Source organism: Triticum aestivum, chromosome 1D (assembly GCF_018294505.1).
Source record: "Triticum aestivum cultivar Chinese Spring chromosome 1D, IWGSC CS RefSeq v2.1, whole genome shotgun sequence".
NCBI lineage: Eukaryota > Viridiplantae > Streptophyta > Magnoliopsida > Poales > Poaceae > Triticum > Triticum aestivum.
Window position 1 is genome coordinate 485,686,097 of NC_057796.1, and position 23,562 is coordinate 485,709,658.

Consider the following 23,562-nt stretch of genomic DNA (forward strand, 5'->3'; position numbering starts at 1 on the left):
TTGGTCCGTCGATGATGCACCGGGTTAGCGGAGAGGTAGACCGCCGATACGTTGTCGCAGTAGACCACTGTTGCACGGTCAACAGGGCAAGAAAGCTCCTGAAGCGGCTGGCGAAGCCATAAACACTCGGCGACGGCGTTGTCCGCCGCACGATACTCAGCCTCAGCACTGGAACGAGAGACCGTAGGCTACCGCTTGGACGAGCACGAGATAAGTGAGGGTCCAAGGTAGACACAATAGCCTGAGGTGGAGCGACGAGTGTCAGGGCAGCCCGCCCAGTCTGCATCGGAGTAGGCGGTGAGGGCGGTGTCGGCGGAGGCGTGAAGCGTGACGCCAAGATCCATAGTGCCACAGACATAGCGGAGAATCCGCTTGACAGCGGCCCAGTGAATGTCCCGAGGAGCATGCATATGAAGACACACCTGCTGCACGGCATACTGAATCTCTGGTTGAGTTAGAGTGAGGTACTGGAGAGCACCAACGATGTACCGGTAGAAAGCAGCATCCGAAGTAGGAGAACCATCCGTGGCAGAAAGCGTGGCCTTCGTATCAACAGGCGTAGCGGCAGGCTTGCAGTTAAGCATGCCAGCGCTCCAGGAGCTCATGAGCGTACTTCCGCTGATGAAGAAAGAAGTCACCCGGACGGCACACCACCTCAACACCGAGGAAGTAGTGCAAATTAAGGACCCAAGTCCTTGATGGAGAACTTAGCACGAAGACGAGCCGTGAGCTGACTGAGAAGACCAGCCATACATGCCGCCAGAATGATGTCATCGACATAGAGCAGCAAGTAGGCCGTGTCAGAGCCCTGATGATAGACGAAGAGCGATGCGTCCGAGCGGGTGGAGCGGAACCCAAGCGGGTGGAGAAACGCTGTGATGCGCTGGTACCAAGCGCACGGAGCCTGCTTGAGTCCGTACAAGGACCGCGAAAGCAGGCACACGTGGTCGGGAAGCGCCGGGTCAACAAACCCGGTGGGCTGCTGGCAGAAGACCTGCTCCTCGTGATGACCATGAAGAAAGGCGTTGGAGACGTCCATCTGGTGTACCGGCCAAGCACGGAAGACTGCAAGATGGAGAACCGTGCGTATCGTGCCGGGCTTGACAACCGGAGCGAAGGTGTCGGTGAAGTCAATGCCAGCACGCTGCCGGAAGCCACGAACGACTCAGCGCGCTTTATAGCGATCAAAGGTACCATCGGGACAAAGCTTGTGTTTGAAGACCCACTTAAATGTGTTGGCCTCACGATTAAGTCCTTAAAATCTACCATGACAAAACTATGACAGTTGGCAGCCGCCATGAAGCCTGCGTACAGTGGTTTCAAGTTCTTGAAAGGATGTTTCCCAAGGATCAAGGGCTACATGGTCGGCTGATGACAAAGAGTGGACGCGACGAGGCTCTACGTCTCATTTTATTAATTCTACAACAACTAGCGCATGCAAATACACAGGAAGGTTGACTAGTTAGAATAGTAAGAAGAGTTCAATAGTTCATCCGCTTTAAAACATGGTGCTTCTTCAATTTCTGTGCTTCAACTTCGACCATAAATTTAACCAACAAGATCGACTGTAGTGGGAGCAAAAGTTATACCAGTGAATTCGTATTCAAAAGAAGTTTTCAATTATATAATTTTTTCTTACGCCGCAGTTGGTCTCGTTGGTTAAATTTATGGTCAAAGTTGGACCTTGGTAAGCGTGGGCGCACTATATTTTGCAATGAATAGAGTATATGTTTTGTGTCTAATCTAACCTATGCTAATCCACTTCACCTCATTGCAGTAAAGCTCCGTATCCTCTGTGCTGTTGCCTATACCAACCTTCGGTGAAACATTTTTGCAAACAGAACTATTGGACTGGGCTGTTTTGGTTTCCTCCTTTGGTACAGGTCATGCAGAAGATGCTGCCCCTATTTTAGTTATCGAGTAACTTTTGATCGCAAAATATTCCAAATTAGAGGGACGTCTTTTTTTTGGCAAAACAGAGAGACATCCTTTTGTTAACTCAATTACTTGGCATTCTTCAAAATGTTTCTTCCATTTTATTATGAACAATTGAGACGCTTGGCGTACATCTTATGTCTATGCCTTTTGGTTAAAGTCCTGTCTATGCGTAGGTGTACCTGAATTTTTACATCAAAGGAAAAATAGTCTGGGTGTCAATGTGCATAGTTGAAAAATGAGTACCAATTTGTAATTGAGAGGTACGAACTAGGGGGCACTTAGAGCAACTCCAACTGAGCGACCCATTTTATTAGTTTGAGTCATCCGAAAAGAAAACTTGGCCCAACGAGGCGACCCAAACGGACGCCCGTGTCCGCCTGCCGTCCGTTTATTATCCACCCCAACCCAAACTGGGCGCAAATATGAGCGACAAATGGGTACGCAACGGACAAAAGCGGACGCTCCCCTCATCCGCTCCTGCCCTCTTGTGCCCGGTCTGGTCCCATCTATCAGCGACCCCGCATTTCTTCCATAACCGCCGCGTCGCACTTCCTCCACAAACGCCGCGACGAGGCCACCGACGCAGGTCACCGTGGTGCTCACTGGCAGGGCCACCGACGCTGGCCGCCGCCTCCCGTTCTAATCTTGGCGAAAGTAGCGGGGAGATCTTCGGCGGCTTGGAGACCTCAGGGAGGAATTGCAGGCGCGCAGGGGGAACGCGGCTGCTACGGCGGGCGAAAATGCAGGTGCGCGGGAGGAACGCGGCCTCTGCCGCGTCAGCGGCGGCGAGCAGTGGGCCGTGGTGAAGGAGGAATGTTGCGGGCAACGTGGGAGGAAGGCGGCAGCTGCGGCGGGCGGGTGGCCGGTGGTGCGTGTCATGGTGGCCAAGGAACGCGGCGGGTGGTGCAAGCCGTGGCGATAGAGGAACACGGCAACGCAAGAGGAACGCGGCGGCTGCGGTGCACGCCGTGGCGGCACGGGAGGAAAGCTGCATCTCATCCACACCGGCAGCCTCACTTGTCCGCTTTTTGGTCTTGTGTGTTGGGTTCATCCACGGGTCATGCGTGTTCGCCTCATGTCCGCTAGACGGACGCGCGACCTTAACGGACGAAGAACGAGACAAAATTCGTGTCCGTTTGGATCATTGCGTTGGAGTTGCTATTATGCAATTGTCCCTTTCCTACTTTGTAGTGTACTCTACTCTCTCTCTATATATATATATATATTAAAATTTAGAAAATGTCAAATTTCATGGATGGCGTACTTTATAAAAAAAATTGATTCCGCTAGATCACGTGTACCATCGCAAAACCTTTTTCCCGAAGGAACTGCCGTGTTCTTGCCCAATACGTTCACCTGCTAACTTCTCCATCCAGTCTCTATGCAATGCGTGCGTGGAAGGCCTTAGTACGTGGGGCCTAATAAAACCGATGTGCATACAGTTTGGCATATGTTTCTTTCTTACCTATCTTGTGCAATATGTCACATGCAGTCGTGTGGTTGTTTGCTTGTGTTCGGTCCACTGCTTACGGTTGTGCCACTAGAAACCTCATCCCGAGAATTCAACGTTTGATGATACGTAACTTCTAACACGAGATATCATCACCATTTTTTAATTTTTTTTGTGGGGGAGATATCATCATCATCTGCCGCTACAAGTATATACACGCACAGAGCGACAACATGAACGTATCAAACTATCAACATCCAGTCGCTATACATTGGGTATGTGGAAGGCCTAGTACATGGAGCCGTAGGGCATCTTCAACGGCAACCCAAAAAAATCCTCCCGCATCTGTCCGAGAATAGTGGACCAGTCTGCGAACATGGATGCGGGAGGTCGACATGCAACGCTAGCCGCATACCTTTCAAACTCCTTTTCAACAAACCGCATGAAATTCATGCTAACACAACCGGATGTCGTACAAATATGATGGATTTCATACAAACTGGACGAGAACGGTTGCATTTTGGACATATTTTCAACTAAAAAATTTAAAACTATGTGCATGTACGGTCGTGCGGAGCTTCACTCCCACGACACTGATACACTACACTAGTCTACGGTCGGTCGTGGCTTGTCTTCCCCATGTCCGGCAACTCGCTCACCGGATTGCCGGGAGCCCCGGAGGTATATGCTTCAGCGCAAATGGTGCCTCGCTTCCCACCGCTCATCGGAGTGGAACCCCCGGCTGATGCTTCCCACGTAAGGTCCTAGTTGAGTAATTAGAGCTAGCCCTAGCCACCTCTAATACTCATAATTGGAAGCCCGGTGTGGTTCTCCGGCGACGATTAGTTCCGGACGGCGAAGCGCTGTCGGATCGTGAAGACCGTACGCTTGTATCCAAGTAGAGAGGCCGTGCTTTCGGTCTTCTGTTCAAGGGATCATTCGAGGGCGGTTCGCAGGATCATCGACGACGTTTGAGGGACTACAATACGATCTACACTGACTCGTCAACTTTCACTGCACCCCGGAATCAGTAACGATCGTTGATCCAAACCCGATATGCATCTTCATATTGTTCCTGGGTGTTCGTAGGGCGATTTTGTTTTGTTTTCTACTATGTTTCCCAACAGCTGCAATCTTTCCTGCTTGATTGATGACCTAATAGTTTCCATTTGTACGATTGGCAGGCTTGTGCGAGGTACCATGGATCTGGCAAGGCTCGTCAAGTATCCTATCCAGCGTAGTTGGGCCATCTCTACTCCCTTTAAAGGGCTTCTCTTCTGGACACTTTGTAGATTACTGAATCCGGCATTTATCGTCGCTTCATTGGCATCACTCCCATTTCCCTTATGGCAACACTTATTGTTTTTGTTGCGTCGAGGTTTCCTGTTCTCATCACGTACTTCCGAGGTGCCGGGGTCACCACTATGGCTAGTACTGCGGGCTAAACAGCCATCCTCTCATGCGCAGAATCTAGTCACAAGGGAGGTGAGGGCCTGCATGGTCCTCATTTTGTCTTGTCCGAGATGTCGTGCTAGCCATTCATCACGAATGATGTACCGGAAAGCAGCGATCGCTTATGCATCATGATAGTCAACGTTTTGGTTTTTCTTGATCAAAACCCGACTCCAAATTTCCTAGCAGACTCGCCAGGCTGTTGGGATGATGTAGCCGAGGTCATCGGCATCCGGGGGGGGGGGGGGGGGGCGAACATAAGTGCCCTGGAAGTTAGCACGGAATGCATCTTCGAGCTCGTCTCAGCTACCGATGGAGTTCTCGGGCAAGCTATTGAGCCAATGCCTTGCTGGTCCTTTAAGTTCTAATGGTAGGTATTTGATGGCGTGGAGGTTATCTCCTCGGGCCATATGGATGTGGAGAAGGAAGCCTTCGATCTACACATCCGGGTCAGTGGTTCCATCGTACTGTTCGATATTGATGGGTTTAAACCCCTCTCGGAACTGATGTTGCATGACCCCGTCTGTAAAGCACATCCTGTGTGCGGCTCCTCGGACTGGAGATATGGCTTGCTGAACATCCATGGTTGTCCGAGCACGTGTATTATCCCGAGCCCTGTCATGCTTGTCGAGCCACTCCTGATATCCGGCATGTCCAGCAAGCACCGGATCCCTGGATCTGTATATGGACCGTGATGGGGCATGTTGAGCCGTCAATTCTTCCCGCAGATCATATTGCGGGGATTACATGACTGGGTCTTTGCCTTCATGGCGAGGGATGGCGGGAGGGGGGGCGTCCCCAAGGATGATGATCGGGCTAATTTGTTTTATCATGTTTGTAACGCAGATTGTCATCGACTTCGTCATCGAATGGCGGAAGTAGATGCCGTCGTGGGTAGGTTTTGCTTTGGTCCGTGCTCTGTTGCTCGAGGTCTCCTGCTCAGTTGCACGGACTTCTACCCACTTATCGTTGAGCGTGTTTTGATCGGCTTTTAGCTTCTCATGCCCTCTTTTAATAATTTGCGCGGAAGCAATGAGCCATCATCGAAAAGTTTCTAGATCAAGGACGTCTTTGGGGACGTCGAATTCGTCGAGTCCAAGACTTATATCCTCTTCTGATTCTGGCATGTAGTTGTATCATCGAGGTCCTCCGTACCTGTGGCGCTGTCGATTAGACCGGACACAATGTCTTCGCCGCTGCCCTAGTTCTCGGCACCATCGGAGGTGGTGTTATTACCAAGATTCCCATTACCGATGTTTTGGTTGCTGGCGCCCCCTTGCCGGTGCATTTACCGCGCTTTCATCGACGTTGGGGGGCATCTTTCTCTCCTCCTCTTTCTCATCGTCCTTAGGTGTGTCTACCATGTAGACATGGTAGGTGGTCGGGTGGAGGTAGCCGTCTAGTTGCCAGTGTTGGATATTAAAGCGCTAGGCTGATCGCCGGCATCTTCATCCATGTCGGTCGCCTCCTTGGAGGCGTAGTTCAGTACGTCAGTTAATTCCTCGACTGTAGCGACTACGTGGGTGGTGGGTGGGACGTAAATTTCCTTATCATCGGATTTACATGCGATCCGTTCATTGAACGAGGACTGGTCGTCCAAAATACCGAGCTTTTGGATTCAGTCCAACGTCTCATTCAAGAGCGAGATATTTGCCGGGCCCATCTCTTGACAGTAGGCGGGGCTGACTTGCATTATGCTCGACGAAGCACATGACGCATCCTCGGAGCATGGATCAGCCAGGGCGAGGGCCTGGTCTGATACCAAAGTGATTTGATCCAAACTCGAAGTTGGCTCCATGGTGTGACCTGACCCGAGGTTCAAGTCTATGGTCTAGTCCATGGTTAAGGCCACGACATCCGTGGCGTTCTCAAGCCGTTCTGGAACCCAACCGAAGAGGGTGAGATTGCTGTGAGAATCAGCAGTGTATTCCGAACTTCCAAATCTGATGATCTGATCTGGGGCGAGGTTGTCAACACAATCGGTGTGAAGAACGACATTGCCGAACGCAAAAAGCTGGTCGGGGATGATGATGTCACCACAGCCGATGTCGTTGTTGATCTGAAGGCGAGGCATTGATATTTTTGGCCACACAGTGGGACCTACATGGGCTACCAATGTCGGTGCTAGAACCGACGGATCACAGGTAGAGGGTCCCGAGCTGTGGGTCTTGGAACAATGCTAACAATGGACATAAGGTCACAATGTTTACCCAGATTTGGGTCCTCTCGAAGAGGTAAAACCCTACGTCCTCCTTTGGCTATATTGATGTGAGGGAGTATCGAGTACCAAGATGATGAGATCGTATGATTGTGTTCTAAACCCTAAGGCTAGTAATCGTGCCTCTAAAGACTAAACCCCTCGGCTTATATATGCACCGGGGGTACCTAGGTTTACACATATGGTGGGTTGCTGATATGACAACTACAGAGCAATCCTTGAAGTACACGCCAAGTCTTCGGAGGCTTCCATCTTGATCATGCGGGGTTTTGACGGCCTCGGCGGGGTCCTTCTAGTGATTGGTGGACCACCAGCCCGACCCATGGACTCTGGACCATACGGGTTTGTACGCCTTAGTCCAGGACACCGTCAGCGTCCGACAGCGGCGGCGCATTGAACTAGTTGCTTGCGCCGTTGCCACCGTCCACCGTGTTCCGTGTAGTTGTTAACTCTTAATCATATCCCATGCATACAGCCAAACACCGTGTAGTTGCATGAGCCAAGCCAATGCAGGACACCAAACGTCATGCCAAAATTGACCCCCTAATGCAGGAAGCCTAGATGGGAGCAAACAAATGATGTGCATATGATGGTTTTTCCCCTTTTTTTCTGCAAACAGACCCAAGTGAGGCACACATGCAATACATGCAAAATCGATGCGAGAAATCAAACACGCCCCTAACATACAGAAAAACCTACAACTAAAACTAGATGTTCGCAGACCAAGAACGAAAGCATACACTCCAAAATATGTTGAAGATTTAGAAAACCTTACAGAGCAAGAAAACAACGAAGATCCAAACGAACCCATTCTATTTACTACATTGATAATCGAAGGAAAGACCTACAACGATTCGACCTTATAAAGCTAGAAAATAGCAAAGATCACTTGCTTGTTATGCCATATTCTTTCTGCATCTCACACACTGCCTTGAGAATCTCGGTCACTTGAGCATGGGTTAAGCCTGGAGCATGCCCAGTCTGCCGGTGACGCCAGAAGGCCTTCAGAGCATAATCATCAAAGTCATCAATCTTGATCGATTCCAGGACAGCCCGGTTCACGGCATCCTCCTGGGCAGCCGTTGGCTCGAAAAGACCCTGCACGACAAACAAATTAAGCTGAATTTTTCGCCCCAAGTTTTCTGCCTCGGCATCCGTCGAAGATTTTCTGCCTCGGCTCCGAAAGATTAAGATTTGCGCAGAATTCAGGGCGGGGGAGGAGGCGAGAGCAACAGAAAAGGCTGGGATTTTATTTAGGGAGCAAAGAGGATGGAGGGATTATCGGCAGCAACGGCCGTGGCATCTAGGAAATCTTATGCCCACGCCGGGAACACAGCTTGAGAGAGCGGGCAACAGGGAGAGGGATCGAAATTATATAGGAGAAAGGAAGTACCGTTCTTTTCCCGAGCCGGAAGCAAAGCCTCCTCGCCACCTGCAGGAGCGCCGCCGCCATTGATCTCGCGAGTCGATCCGCCGCTTTCCGGCGTATGGTGTCGGCTGTTTGGTCAAAGCGTTGTCACGCACGTCCGTCCGTCGATTAGGATGGTAAATTACGTCTAGATATTTTTTTTTTTGAAGGGAGACATGCATATAGATGTATTCAAGTATTGCGCACCTAGACGATTTTATGCGGAGTCCTTTTCAATTCTTCTTTCCTTTATTGTAATATATAGAAGAACCTTCTATATATACGTATCTATACGACTCTTTTTTTTTGCATCGAACTAGGGAGTTTATTACTTCAGAATCAAGCGGTTACAATCTGCTCGAAGGCAGTCTACTAGGAAATCTGGACTCGCAGAGATCCAACTATCAGTCTCATCTAGTGTACAAGCTAGCTTAGCACACCGATCAACGTGAATATTACAGGCTCTCCCAACATGTGTAACCGAAAACGAAACAAAACTAGCTACTAACTCCTCCAAATTCTTCAAGATAGGCGCGGCAACCGATCGCGTGTTGCTGCGCGAATTCCAAAGGTCGACAAGCTCCATGCAGTCTACCTCAATCATGACATGTGAAAAGCCCCGTAGCTGGGTAAAGATCACGCCTTCTCTGAAAACAAGTAATTCAGCCATGAAAGCATCCGAGACCCCTAGAAGGGGCTTGCTCCAAGCTCCTAGAAAAGCGAGATGAGACCGAGCGATCCCGCCCGCCCCACCCCTTGGAACTTCCATAGCTAGCGCACCATCAGTATTGATGGTCACCCAGCCTGGCGCTGGCGGCCTCCAACATTGGCCTGGCAAACCCCTTCTCCCTTTCGCCGGGTCCAGCAAAGATAGAGTCTCATGGACCCACTTTATTGCCTGCACAGGATTGTAACCCTCCTCTTCGTGTGTCCATCTGTTTCGGGAGGACCAGATCGAGTGCATGATGGTGATTATCTTGCATCTATCATCATCAGAGAAAATAGAGTTCAGCAAGATGTCTCTAGCCCATGTATCCGAATGCAAGGTTGGTAAACGAAGATCAAAACGGTCTCTGGCCGCTGCCCAGAAGCTCTTTGCATGTGTACAGTGAACCAAAGCATGCATTAGATCTTCATTCATAGCCCGACAAATATCACACCTGCCAATGGGCTTGATATGCCTATAGTTGAGTGTTACTGAATCTGGTAAAATACCGCGAAGTACTCTCCACCAGAACACTCGAACCTTTGGAATTACATGGAGTTTCCAAAGAGATGACCACAATTGTTTGTTTGACGATGAAGTTTTTGTATTCACCCCTTCCTCTAGAGAGCCGAGCTCATTGCGAGTCACGAGAGAACGATACGCAGACTTTACAGTATAGTTGCCAGACTTTTCCAAAGACCATGCTAAAATGTCTTCTCCGCCAGCTGGGTTTAAGGGAATGTTAAGAATTGCCTCCACGTCCGGCTGCAGAAAATTTTGTCGAATAAGATCCACATTCCAACTTCCAGTATAGTCGTCAATGAGGTCCGAGATCTTGTCCAACTGGGCAGAACCAATGCGCCCCCTTGGTTTCATGGAACTGGTACATGGGATCCATGGATCTGTCCATGTTGATATTGATGTGCCATCTCCAACTCGGTGGAGCAAACCCATATGTAGAGCTTCCTTGCTTGCTACTATCACCCGCTATGTAGCAGAAGACCGAGCGGGAGCCGTAGCATGAAGGAAATCAGTGTGTGGGAAATATTTCCCCTTGAGGACTCATGCGCACAGGGAGGTAGGATGAGTGAGTAAGCGCCATCCATGTTTCCCCAACATGGCTACGTTAAAACATTGGAAGTCTCTGAAACCCATCCCCCCCTTGATCTTAGGTACAGTAAGCCTCTCCCACGATAGCCAATGCAAAGATCGTTTGTCGAGAGAGCTTCCCCGCCAATATTTTGCCATACTTGATGTTAAACCCTTGCAGATCTTCTTTGTCAAAAGAAAACAGCTCATGCTGAAGGTTGGGATGGCCTGGATGTTAGACTTTAATAGCACTTCCCTTGCTGCACATGCAAGGTTTCTTCCTGACCATCCGCCCATTTTGCTTCTGCTCCATTCACCAATGTGGTCAAACGTGCCACTTGTGATCCTGCCAACCGCCGTCGGTAGCCCAAGATAGCGTTCAGAGAACGCTTCCACAGCAATGCCCAAAGTGTTCTTCAGGGCCAGGCGACGTGGTTGCGGTGTATTTCCACTAAAAAATATGGAACTCTTCTCCCGGTTTACTGCTTGACCAGAACAACTAAGTACGACTCCAAGCTAACTAAGTACGACTCCAAGCCTTTTTTTTCGACAAAGAGTACGACTCCAAGCTAACTAAGTATCTATACGACTCCAAGCTAACTAAGTACGCAACGATCTCCGTCGAAATGAAAGGCCGGCACGCACGTACGTAACGAGTCAACAACGTCCCCATGGCAATGGCGACGCGGCTGCTGCTCCGCCTCTGCATCCTCCGGAGGCCTCTTCCTCCCATGCATGCTTCTGGCTCTATCTCCTCTTCAGGCCAAGCCAACCTCGCTCGCCGCCGGTGCGTGCAGTTTCGCGATATTATGTACAAGCATCATGTATCTGCCCCTTGTTAGTTTACTTCTTTTTTTTTTTTTTGCGAGGATCGTTAGCTCACTTCTGACCCGGACAGCTAGTTCGGCATCTAAGCCATATGTGATTGCTAGCATAGAGTTACATTACTAACCTAATTTGTGTTTTGCCATTGGTTGGTTTTATTATAGGGCGTGCGACGGCATCTTCATGCCTTCTTGCCGAGAAGGGTCCGCAACAACAGCCGGTGGTTTGGAGGGCATACACATTCGTCGTCCAAGCCACCCCGCCGCCGCATCCTCGCCAACATGTTTTGTGGAGTTATTTACCCAAAACCACCACACTTGTGGCTAGGGTAACCACTTGGTACCACATTGAAGGCAGAGGACAAAAAACCATCGAAAATGTGCCTAATGCGTAACGCGGAGCACTGATAGTCGGATAACCTCGCGAAAACAGTCAAACTGACTGGTTGGGCCCACCTGTAAGGCTGACGTGGAATGCCTATGTGGAAATTTTGCTGAGTTGGACCTAGGCCCCACCTGTCATCCATCCATTGTCTTCTTCCTCCCCATCTCTTCAATCGGTCAAGCAGAGGACGGGAGCTCCGGTGGAGAGGTGCTCGCCGGCGGCAGCCTGGAGCGGTACAGGCCACCGCGCTCCCATAACTGAAAAAAGCAGGCCACTCTGGCTGTGGAGTGGTGCTCGTCCGCCTCACCCCCTTGGCCAGAAGAGGAATAGTATGGCAGGCGCGTGCCGCCGGCGCTCCGATCACTGAACGGTGACGGCGGTCGGTGTTGGTGGCGTGGAGCTCCGCGGCGGCGGCGGCGCTCAGGAGTGGGAGCGAGGAGGCAGGGTCGCGCGGCAGGGAGAGCGCGATGCGAGCGCGGAGCAAGCTCGCATGTCCTGCTGCCGGCGCTGCTCCCGCTTGCTGTGTCTCTGCCTCGTCCCTTCATTCCGTGCCACCGGCGGCGGTCGGTGTTGGCGGCGTGGAGCTCCGCAGCAGCAGCGGCGTTCGGGAGTGGAAGCAAGGAGGCGGGGCCGTGCGCTGAGCTCGGGCGAGATCCCGCCCTAGCCATGTCCGCGTCCACCGGAGGACGAGCAGCCACACTTCCACGACGCGGCCAGCGGAAGCGAGCTGGTCTCCCGGAGGAGCTCGCCGGCGGCAGCCAGGAGTGGTGCTGGCCAGGCATTACCGCTGCACATGTCCTCTGTGGTGGCGACGCCGGTGATGTCCGTGTCCAGTGCTCGTCCGCAACCTGTTCGGTCAAATGCCCATAGAGAAAAAGAGAGAGAAATAAAAAAGAAAATGTGAAAAAAAATACTTAAAGTCAATGACAGGTGGGACCTAGGTCCAACTCAGCAAAATTTCCACATAGGCAATCCACGTCAGCCTTACAGGTGGGCCCAACCAGTCAGTTTGACTGTTTTCGCGAGGTTATCCGACTATCAGTGCTCCGCGATACGCATTAGGCACATTTCCGGTGGTTTTTTGTGATCTGCCTTCAATGTGGTACCAAGTGGTTACCCTAGCCCCAAGTATGGTGGTTTTGGGTAAATAACTCTGTTTTGTGCCGTGCCCTTTTCCGCCACCGGCCTTCTCATCGACAACACATCACATGATGATAGGAAATCGCCGCACACGGGGTCACCTGACCATGGAAGCAATAACGAAAAGAGGGACAACCACTTGATGCGGGGCACTATAATCAGAATAGTTCTTCAAGTAATTCTACGAACAGTAGAACTGAATATTTCTGCTAAAATGCGGGGTTGACAAATACTTGATTTTCCTGAAATTCATAACCATAAGATGTATGTCTCCAAAATTTCCGTGTTGACTGTTGAGTGAGCGATCTGCGAGACATAATTTAAGTTCCCTTATGTATAACTGCTTCAGATTCAATCTCCTCAAATGAGGAAAAATACATCCAAAACAGAGAGATATTCAGAACAAATGCATGAGGCATTATTATTATTATTTTCGAGAAAACGCAAAGAGACTTCTGCGTATCTTTCCATTGAAAAGGCAGGATTCAAGTTACAATCCTCCTAAGAGGTACATGTAATGAAAAATGTAGGAAAATTAATGTACATCCCAGGTCTGGGGCAGACTGTCACGAATCCTGGAAGCGCCAGCTCTAGCCCAAAGCGCCGCCTCGTCCTTTATCTTCGCAATAAGGTTACTGACTGAAGGTTGGGCGCCCTCGAAGACATAGTCATCACAGAGTTTCCAGATCATCCATGGGTTGAGCAAGGCAATGGAGGTGAGGCCTTTGCGTATGGGTTTCGGGGTGCGCTGTTTAGAAGCTTGCCACCAGTTCAGAAGGGAAGCATCATGGTCCGGCGGCGTGCAAGACATGCGGAACCATGTGAGTATCTCGTGCCAAACCTGTCTGGAAAACGGGCAGTAGAGCAGTAGGTGGTGCATCGTCTTGGGGCTCTAGCAGCAGAGAAGGTACGAAGTGTGGTGCTGGAGGCCGTGGCGCGCGAGGCAGTCGGCGGTCCAATACCGATCCTGATCAGTGAGCCAGTGGAAGATACACACATGAGGGGGCACCCAGTTCTTCCAAATGAACTTCCAGGAGCTGTTGTGGGTCGAACCCTGGAAGGTAACCTGATAGCAGGATTTCACAGAGTAAAATCCGCTCGAAGTCAACTTCCACAGGAGGCGGTCGGGTTTTGTGGTCAGGGTGGTGTGCCTGACAGCGTGCCAGAGCTGGATGTACTGTCCGACCTCGTGAATGCCCATCATGCCATGGATGTTGTGAACGCCCAACAAGCATAGGCCAGCCCGGTGTGCTCCAGTTCGGGGATGCCGAGGCCTCCAAGCTCAATTGGACGGCAAGTATGGCACCAATTAGCATGGCAGTTGCTGCCATTGGCAGCCTCACGCACAACCCACATGAATCCCCTCTCAATCCTCTCGATCGAGCTGCTTGATGATTTTTTTTTTTGGCTGGTGCGAATACCAGGAGCTGGTGCATGGGGATCGCACAGAGGACGGATTTGACCATACCGAGGGAGAGTATTATCCATTGTTTCTAATCCTAAGAACAGTTTCTAGAAAACACAGGACATGCAATAACACAAAAATAAACATCCCAAGTCTTTGACATTTTAATAGTAGGATAGCATGATTCCAAGTGAAATTCATAGTGCTGTCACCATAATAAAAAGAGATAATGCTACATGTATGGTTACGCAATGACATTAACTAATGTTAGAAACTTAGAATACAGTATATCATAAGGCAGAAGAACAGGATTTCCTCATATTATGCATGTAGCAGTACAATAAGTGTACTATTTTCACAAGCTGAGGAGGCAAGATATTTCGCAATGTTCAGAGCAAGATGATAAAACAGAGCCAAACAGATGTCACGTACCCTTTGCTTTGTTCACCCTTTCCATAATAGCACCTGACAGAAGAAAAGAAACAAGAAGTTAAATCTGGACATCCAAGTTAGGTGTAATGAAGTCTAATACCATATATATGAGCTCAATCAAAAAACTTGGCAACCCAGCCAAGTAGCAAGACGTACTAATTTGCAAGTTACATCTAGCATTATTATGCTGGCTGAACCAGCGCACTTGTGAAGCCGCACACATACTTTTCACATACGAAACAAAAGGTCTTAAACTGAAGTGCGGTTTCAATCAAATTAATAAACGCTAAAGTGCCGATATTACATTCTGAGTCGATGATCTGAGCACGTTTCCTGCATTCTGCTTCAAGTTGCATCTCCATGGCTTTCTTCACTTCCTCTGAAGGAGTAATGCCTAAAAGTGGACAGTTTGTAGCTATTAGTAATGGAACACATATGTCGCATTAAGACTTCTTTTTTTGCGGTAGTCGCATTAAGACATTTGACACCCCATTCTCAGGGTGAACTAGAAAACCATACATATGTCGTATTTGAGACATTTGACACCCCATTCACACGACGCGTAATTGATTGACTTCTGCAGATAGAGAAATAAAACAAAAAAAAAATAGATGAGTTGTAGGACCATGACATTTACGAGAGAGGTGTGATAGTAGTAGGTACCATGATGTTGTGGTTGAGCGTGTCTCTTTCCTTAAAAGTCTTGTCAAGGGTAATCTTGCAAATTTCACTCCTTGCAACAAACTCCGCAAGATGGGTCACTGCATAGATGGGGTTCTCTATGACGATTCAATTTGTGGTGGAAGCAAGGAAGGGATCGGCAATCTGTGCAATTCAATTTGAATCGATTCAGTTTGTAAGCTAAGCAAGCTTCCTAGGGTTTAGGGGTTAGAGATGACCTTGACGTGGAGCACTCCTCCGATCTGGATCAAGGCGTCATCCTTTGTGGTGGCAGTGTTGCCCGGGATTTGGATGACCTCCTCCTTGAGCGAGTGGACGTAGGCGGTCGACGCCGGGCACGAGGAAGTGAATCCCCGAGGAGAGAGTCTTGTGGTACATGCCTAAGCGCTCCACCACGAACACCTTCCTCTCCGGCACGATGCTCACGCCCAGGTTCACAGGGGTCGACGGTGGGCCGACCGCCGCGGTGGCTCCCCTGTACCAGCGGCAGCTGGACCCTAGGCCCTGCAGCTGCGGCAGCAGCGGCAGGTTGGGGTCCGGGCGGCTGGAGCGGAGGAGGCAGAAGGCGGACGAGCGGCGCGCGTGAAGGCGCATCATCTGGGTCGCGGTTGACATCGCCATCGTAATAGGGCTTATCTGTCTCTTCTCTTTTCTCCTATCTTTTCTCTCTCCCTATCTAAGCCACGATCGGTTTCCCAGGCACGATACTATCACGCTCCTTTTCGGGGCCCCGGCCGGAAAAAAAGAAAGGAGTGATCGAGATGGGCTAGGCCCAAAGTGTTGATTGCTAGGGATAGGAAAACGTGCGTCGCACGGCCGCAGACCACACGCGATCGTTTCGTCGCTCTTGCCGCTGGCACACATCGCTTGCGATTCTTGTCTCCGCCGTGTGCCATAATGCCGCCGTTTCCGGCTTGCCGCCTTTGCTGGTGTTGCGCGCCTGCCTTGGCCGGCCGGCCCGGCCGGCGGCCACTCAGTCACTCACATCCGGCCATCCCATCAGTCGTAAGCCGACTCGGCCTCGTCCAGGTTGTTCCTCATCGACCCAAGTCCTACCTCTCCGGGATTGATTCTTCAACGCTGTCGCACAGTTTGGAGGCCAGAGGAGATCGACCCACCCTTTTGTTTCAGACTATATGTTGATAATTTTTTCAGTTCTTAGTTTCCTGGTAATTTTGCTTCATGGCAAATCCAACTCTGAATACTATTACGAGTATTATAGGAGTCCAGGGTGAAGGGCCTAACGATCTTTCTCAAGAGCTTCGGGCGTGTATGAATGCGTACACTTAGGTTTTCGTTTCTCTTTCTCTCTTATCAAATTATAAATTCATGCAGGAAAGCAACACCAAGATTTTGGTGATAACTCGGTAAAATTATAGTATCTAGTAGGAGTACTTAATAAAATTGACGTGCATATTCATGCTTCTGTTTTTGTATCATCTTAGTTTAAATTGTTGGATGAGACTGTCATAATATTTTCTTTAGAATCATACCTATTTATTTAAGTAAACTATATATGGGATACAAAGGACACCGAGTGTAGCTATCCGCCACATACGGTGAGCAACCTCATCTTTCTATGAAGAGTGCGCTAGCATGTGCGCCTCTTTTGAAGATATTTACTCTTGCTGTAATTTCCTAACAAAACCGAGGGGGGGGGGGATCATAAGTAACTTTAAATTGACGAATGTTAGAAGAAAAAAATTTAGGGGCCTAGAGCATTAGAGCAACTCCAACAGGCCGACATAAACAAACATCGATTTTGTCCGCTTTTTGTCCGTTTAGGTCGTCCGTTTGCCCGTCTGTGTCCGCTTTTCCGAATTGGTCGGCCTGTGCGCCCAACGAGGCCAGGCGCATTTTAGACATGTCCGTGTTGGCATTCAGTTGTACACCTGGTGGGCGAGCTCCGCACCGCGGCCCCGGGCCCCCGTGCCGCCTCGCCCGGCCCCTGCGCGTAGGTGTGCTCGTAGTCCAACAGCTCGCCCCGCCCTCGTGCCCGCTCGCTGCCCCGCTGCTTGCCCCGTGCCATAGCTCGCTCCGCCCACCCCGAGCTCGCCGCGCCCGTGTCGCAGCTCGGCCCCCCGCTCGCCGCTCCACCATCGCGAGCTCCCGCGCCACGCCGCAGCTGCAGCTCACCGCCCCGGTCGCGGCGCCCGTGCCGCAGCTCGCCGCGCCCGCTCGCCTCCCCGCAGTCGCGATCTCCCGCGCCACGCCGCTGACGCAGCTCGCCGCATATGCCTGCGTAGCCAGAGGGCATGTGCACGTACACGCACACATGTACATGCACGCATGGCTTGCTGGACCAGAACGAATCAGCCTTGGGCGTAGCTCTACTTGTGCATGTACACGCACGCATGGCATGACCTATACGTGCGCTCGTCGCTGCACGCGGGAGCTCTGTTCACCGGCGAGTGTAGCGAAAGAGGAGGCTGCACATCAGCGAGGAGCTCACCAAGGAGGAGGCCGCGGCGCTCGCTGGTACCGGATCCGGCGCTTCCCGTCGGCTAGCACAACGGGGGTTGCCCCGGCGGCTGCTTCGTGTCCCGCAGCGTTTTTGGTGGTCTGGAGCAGGGTGGGCGGGTGGGTGGGAGAAGAGAGAGAGCAAAGGAGAAGAGAGATGGGTGGGTGGTTGGATGACAGGTGGGCCAAGCAGCACATGCAATGGGCAGAAGCGGGCGAGGAGAGCAGAGAAAACATCCGCTTTGTGTCCGCTGCCGACCCAAATGTGACCCAAATTTGAGACGGGTCCGCGCGGACACAAAGCGAACGCAAAATGGAAATGGGTCACTGGGTTGGGCAGTCGTTTTTGTCCATGCAGATCGAAACAGACATGGGCGGACGAAATGGGTCGCCTCGTCGGAGTTGCTCTTAGTTTCGCCAAGGCCCCCAAAATATTAAGACCGACGATCGGTTTCCTCAGGGCATGATTGATCCATCCTGACCGATGCCTGTATTTTTCTGACCCATCCAACCCAACGAAGCCTGATGGCCCAGCCAAACAAAACGACCTGCTCTACAGATCCGGCGACCGACTAACCTCAACATTATGACAGGAGGAGGACGAGTTGCCTTTATGCATCTCGGTCAACAAAGTTCACATATGAACATATATAGTTTCTGGGGATAGATAGATTCATCTCTTTACCAAAGATATATGCAACATGGCAATTTTCTTCCGGCATGACGCGTGCTCTGAACTTTGACAAGGTTTGTTTTCATGTATTATTCATACCATGATCAGTTATCTCATACTCATAGTATGCCATACAATTCCGTGAAGGAATACCGATATGGATTCATCACGTTCGCTTTGCTTGTCCACCTTTGTTCCACGCTAACCTTACTTCCAATTTGTGCTGCTGGGTATTTCCGAGCCAACAGCCGCTCGGATGATTGCTGAGAAGCAGGCTGCCAAGGAAGTCCATGATGAAGCTCTGAGGATCTTCAGGAGCATCCAGGAGAGTCCATTTCATGGATCTTTAACCCTTGATGAAGTGACCATGGTTCTCAAGTTATTGTCAGAGAAGCAGGTCCGACAATGGTATGTTGATAACATCACCTCTGTAAAGGAAATCATACTAATATGAACACAGCTCCTGTTTGCCAGCACCTCGCGCTTACAATACAATTCGATAACACAAAGGAAGAGTTGTTCGATGTGCTCCTGGAGCTAAGAAGGAAACAAGAGTTCCCAGCTTTCTCCCGGGAAAGCATCCAAACTCTTCGGCTGGTCGAGCAGCTTGCTGCCAAGTGGAGCCTAGGCCTCATGACCCCAATTGGTATAATCTGAAACATATGCATGAATATGCTCTTCTTTTTATATTGTTTACTTGTTTAGCAGTTTTTCTGTTGTTGTCATTTGCAGGTGCACGCATCAGAGAAACAAAAGATTTGGCGATTTCATCAGTAGATACATCCTTTGGGGATTTTTTGGTGTCCTTTACTACTTTGTGATATTCAAAATTCACGAAACGATGCTACAAACAATGACATAGAATCCAATGTCGTCTCCCATGGCCATGGGAAGCCAAAGGATGATTCGACTATCTTTAGAAATCTAGAAACTTACCTTTATGAACGTTAATGCCTATATATAACTAGTTAATTACTATGATGATATTTTGATCTTTGCAGTATAAGTATTGTATTTGGATATATTATTCCTTTGTAAGGTCGAATGGTTCACTATCTTCGAAATTAAGGAGTGGACAGTGGTGGTGCAAGGCACTGTAAATACTAAATAGTCGCTTACATGGTGTTGGCACACAGAAAACATAAAATCTTCTTGTTGTCTAGGTAACTGTCTGTTTAGGTAAATTTGTCATTGTCTATATAAGGAAACACGACAGAAACAAAGAGCAAAGGCCATTTGTGGAGTTTTATTTCTTCCCTACCAAATCAACTCTATCATCGACGTCGGCCAACTGGAGTTCATCGCCGGAAGAAGCTTCTTCAAGACCTTCATCTACGCCGTCGAGGGTTTTAGTGTTACCCCAAAAGGAATGCCCCAACGCTAGTTCTCAAGCTGGACTTTGTGAAGGCAATGGACTCCGTCGATTGGCATAGCCTGTGATAGATCATGGAGAGGTCTGTGGGTTTCGAGACCGATGGTACGACTCGATGGATTCCATCTTCCAGTCCTCCATGTTTGCGGCCATCCTCAACAGGGTGCCTGGCTGGTGGATTCAGTGCAAGTGGGGGCCTATGGCAGGGGAGGCCACACATCTTCCTACTGGTCGCCAATGTCCCCGAACAAACGATCAAGCAGGACGACGTCCTCTCTCACCCTATGGTTGATGGAATACCGCACTCAGTTCGTCAATATGCTGATGGCACCCTCATAATCGTGCATGTGGACCTCACTTAGTCCGTCATGCTGATGGCACCCTCATAATAGTGCATGTGGACCTCGGGGTTGTGGAGCACTTGAAGCGGATCCTCGCCGACTGTGATTAACTTCCACAAGAGCACGGTCACCCCAGGAATGTCCTGGAAGATGATCTCCAGTCCATGAGTGTTGTTCTCGGCTGTCGCGTGGAGTCTTTCCCCGTGTGTACTTGGGGTTGCTGCTTTTCTCCTAGAAACTGGAATTTGAAGATTTCCTACCACTCGTCGTAAGGTTGAGCGCTACCTCTCGAGGTGGGGCACGCAATTGTTGTCCTTCGATGGCTGCCTCATCATGCTAAATGTTGTTTTGGTCGCCCTACCCATATATGCCATCGTAGCTATGGAGTTTCCACCATTGGTGGTCTGGGCCATCACGCTCTCCGTCGCTTCTTCTTATGGGCCATGGCCAACAAGGCCTCTGGGCTCGATGCTTCATTTCCTGGGACAAGATGTGTCGCTCCAAACACGAAGGAGGGCTTGGTGTTCGGTCTAAGTGCTGAAACAACTATCTACGGATGAAGATGTTGCACCATCTGCACACCCTGCTTGACTCCCCTTGGGCTCGCTAGGTCTTGACATGCCTCGATGGGCACATGCTCTCCCCTCGACCTCCGGCCTCTCCAACCCTCACTGGTTGTCCATGGTCGGATTGATGCCGCTCTATCGGGGCATCTCAATGGCTACAACGGGGGACGAGGCGAGGACTTCGGACTGCCTTCTGGCTCGATTCTCGATGTCGGATGGCCCTCTGCCCCTCTGGCCATGGCCATGTCGTCACTCTTCTCCCACTTCATTTGCCCAAACGCCTCCGTTGTGTTTGTCGTTGCGAATGTGCTTGACCGCGTGCGGGTGACATTCTCGACTGGTTGAGGTGTCCGCACTGTCGCGGCCAAACTGGGGAGGTTGTTCTCCTCTAGGCTTTATGGGTCTTCGGTTGTGTTCATGCCCCGTTTGCTGACTTTTGTCTTCTCAAGGAATGCTCCCAGCCGGGTGCGATTCTTCACGCGGCTGGTAGTCCAAACCCGTGTGCACACTCTGGACGTCCTGCATAGCTCCGTGCACACACCAGAGATGCCCTCAATTCTTCATGGGTGTTTTCCCCGAGCATGCATATGCGGTGCGTGCTACGGGTCTGCTAGACCGGTTGGTGCTCTCTGCTCATCTTAGGACGGCTTCACAAGGCCACCAGATTAGATAGTATGCATTGATGCAGTCCGGGCACATTATCAAGCTTGTAGGTGTAGCGACTTTGTTCGCCAGAAAGGTTGCTTCTGGTTGATCGGTGTATTCATTTTCTTAGAATCTGTTGAAAAATGACAAAGATGGTTGTGCGCATCGCTCGATGTAGAGGCTAAGGATTATTCTTTTTTTTAATGCACACACGTTTTTTCCTGTTCGTGTGTCTAAAGTAAACACGATGGTGCATTCTGCACGGATGTACATGAAAAATTGCACATGTTTGTAACAAGTTTGAATCGACTACATGTGGTAGTAGTTGTGGCACCACAGTAGAAGAGAGAGAAGCGTAGGACGACTTCTTTGTTTTGTGTCTGTGGTGGTGGTGCTTGAATACCACAGGAATAAAGCGAGGCGATGAGGGTTTTTGTTTTTGAAATAACCACATACAGTATATTCCATTAGTAGACAAACTTATTATAGAGAGTACATAGTCATCACATAAGACATACATAGGTGTCTTACATGTTTGCACTAAAGATCCTCCTACCGGTAAAACTAGAATTTCACGAGTGAAGAACCATGTGCCTCGTCGAATCATTGCCCACCATTGTCCTCCATCATCAGAAAGGAGAACAACCACCATACCAAGATCTGAGGGAGCACCTTCGCATACAAGAATGCTTTTCGAGCCGATGAACCGGACCGCCGCAAGCGACGATACCAATGCTTTGTGGCACGTCGACCGGGGTTTTCCCCCGTCCATTAGATCCCGGCACTATCAACTTCATCCAACACGGTGGAAGAAGTGGAACGTCGCCGTCTGCCGCCATCCACGTATCCCACTGTAAGACACCAAACACAACTACAACAGCCTATGCCAACCCCACCCAGGAGAGTGCCAAGCGCCGACCACTAGACACAAATCACCGGATCCGAAGACCGGCAAGAACACCAAGCCAGGCACCGCTGCTTAGAACATCATTGAGATGAGGAAAAACATAGGCAAATTATTCGGACGCGGCGTCATCCCCTCCATTGATGTGACGCCTCTCAAAGAAACTAGCCTACCCTATCTCCTTGCCGGATAGAATCAACGGGTCCCCGTCCAATCCCACCACCGAAGCGGCAGACATGGGGGACGAGGACCCTCAGCAACGCCGGCGGAGAGAGAGGCAGGCAAAAATCGCCTCGCGCATCGCCTTGGACTGGTTCCTGCTGGTAGTTGGTGCCTGGCGGTGTTAGCGAGGCGATGAGTTGCGTTCGATACGACAGAATCATACTCCCTCCGTCCCAAAATAAGTGTCTCAACTTTGTATTAACCTTACTACAAGGTTGTATTAAGTTTGAGACACTTATTTTGAGACGGAGGGAGTATAACATTGTACTGTAAATCCAAAATAAAGTCAGACGGGCCGGGCCGGGCTGGCCCCTATATACGCGTGAGAACGCTAGCCCTAACAATGAAGAAGAAACAGCGGATTGCCTAAAAAAACAGCGGATCCCTCTCCCTTGGTAGTCGAGAAACAATGGCGACGCTCCGACTGGCGGCGAGGAGGCTTTGCTCCCGGCTCGGGATAAAAATGGTACTCCTCCTCTCCTACCTTTGATCTCTCTTCTTGCTGCCCTCCGGAATGGCGCCCGCTTTGTTTCCGCGGCGTCAGGGGCAGACCTAGGGTTGTCCATGCCAGAACCGTTGCTGCTGAATCTGAGTTGGGGCCGAAAATCCTGAATAAATCTTAACGACTTGGGGCGAAAAAGAAGAATGGATATTTCGTTCTATGATAATCATCTCACGTCTGATTTGTGTGCGTGGCAGGGTCTTTTCGGGCCTGCGGCAGCCCAGGGAAAAGCTTGGAAGCCGACAGCCGTGGAAGCCTTCGATTTTGGCATCACGGATGTCGATGATGAAGCGCGCAAGATCTTCTGGCAACTAAAGAACAAACGAATGGAGGGAGAAAAAGATTTAACCCTTGCTGAAGTGACCAGCATTGTGCAGGCCATGTATGACATGCAGGAGAACAAAGATGGGGCTACAAGCACTAACTAGCTTTACAGTACAATGTTATAGGAGTCAATAACTAGATTTACAGTACAATGCTAGAAGTCTAGTAATCCTCATGAACACATGTAATATTAATTTGGATCTTTGCTATTTTCCTGCTTCGTATTATCGGATATGACATGCCTCCAGATTGGAGTGTATTTTTTGGGCTAGCGATAGGGTGTGGAGAAATCAAACAGAAAAAAAAAGCAAGTGGTGCGAAAGAGAAGGCCTCCGCAAATCATGATGGATGATGATCAGTTTTGGGGTTTTCAGTGTGGTTTTGGTTGTATGGGTTTGTTATGGTCGGTGTGTTTTCCTCCAGTT

The 23,562-nt window shown here is 50.1% G+C and overlaps 1 pseudogene; it reads right to left on the reverse strand.

The window, feature by feature from the left end:
• Positions 1-13,145: 13,145 nt before the first annotated feature.
• On the reverse strand, positions 13,146-16,362 carry LOC123178106 (stomatin-like protein 2, mitochondrial; annotated as a pseudogene).
• Positions 16,363-23,562: the final 7,200 nt, after the last annotated feature.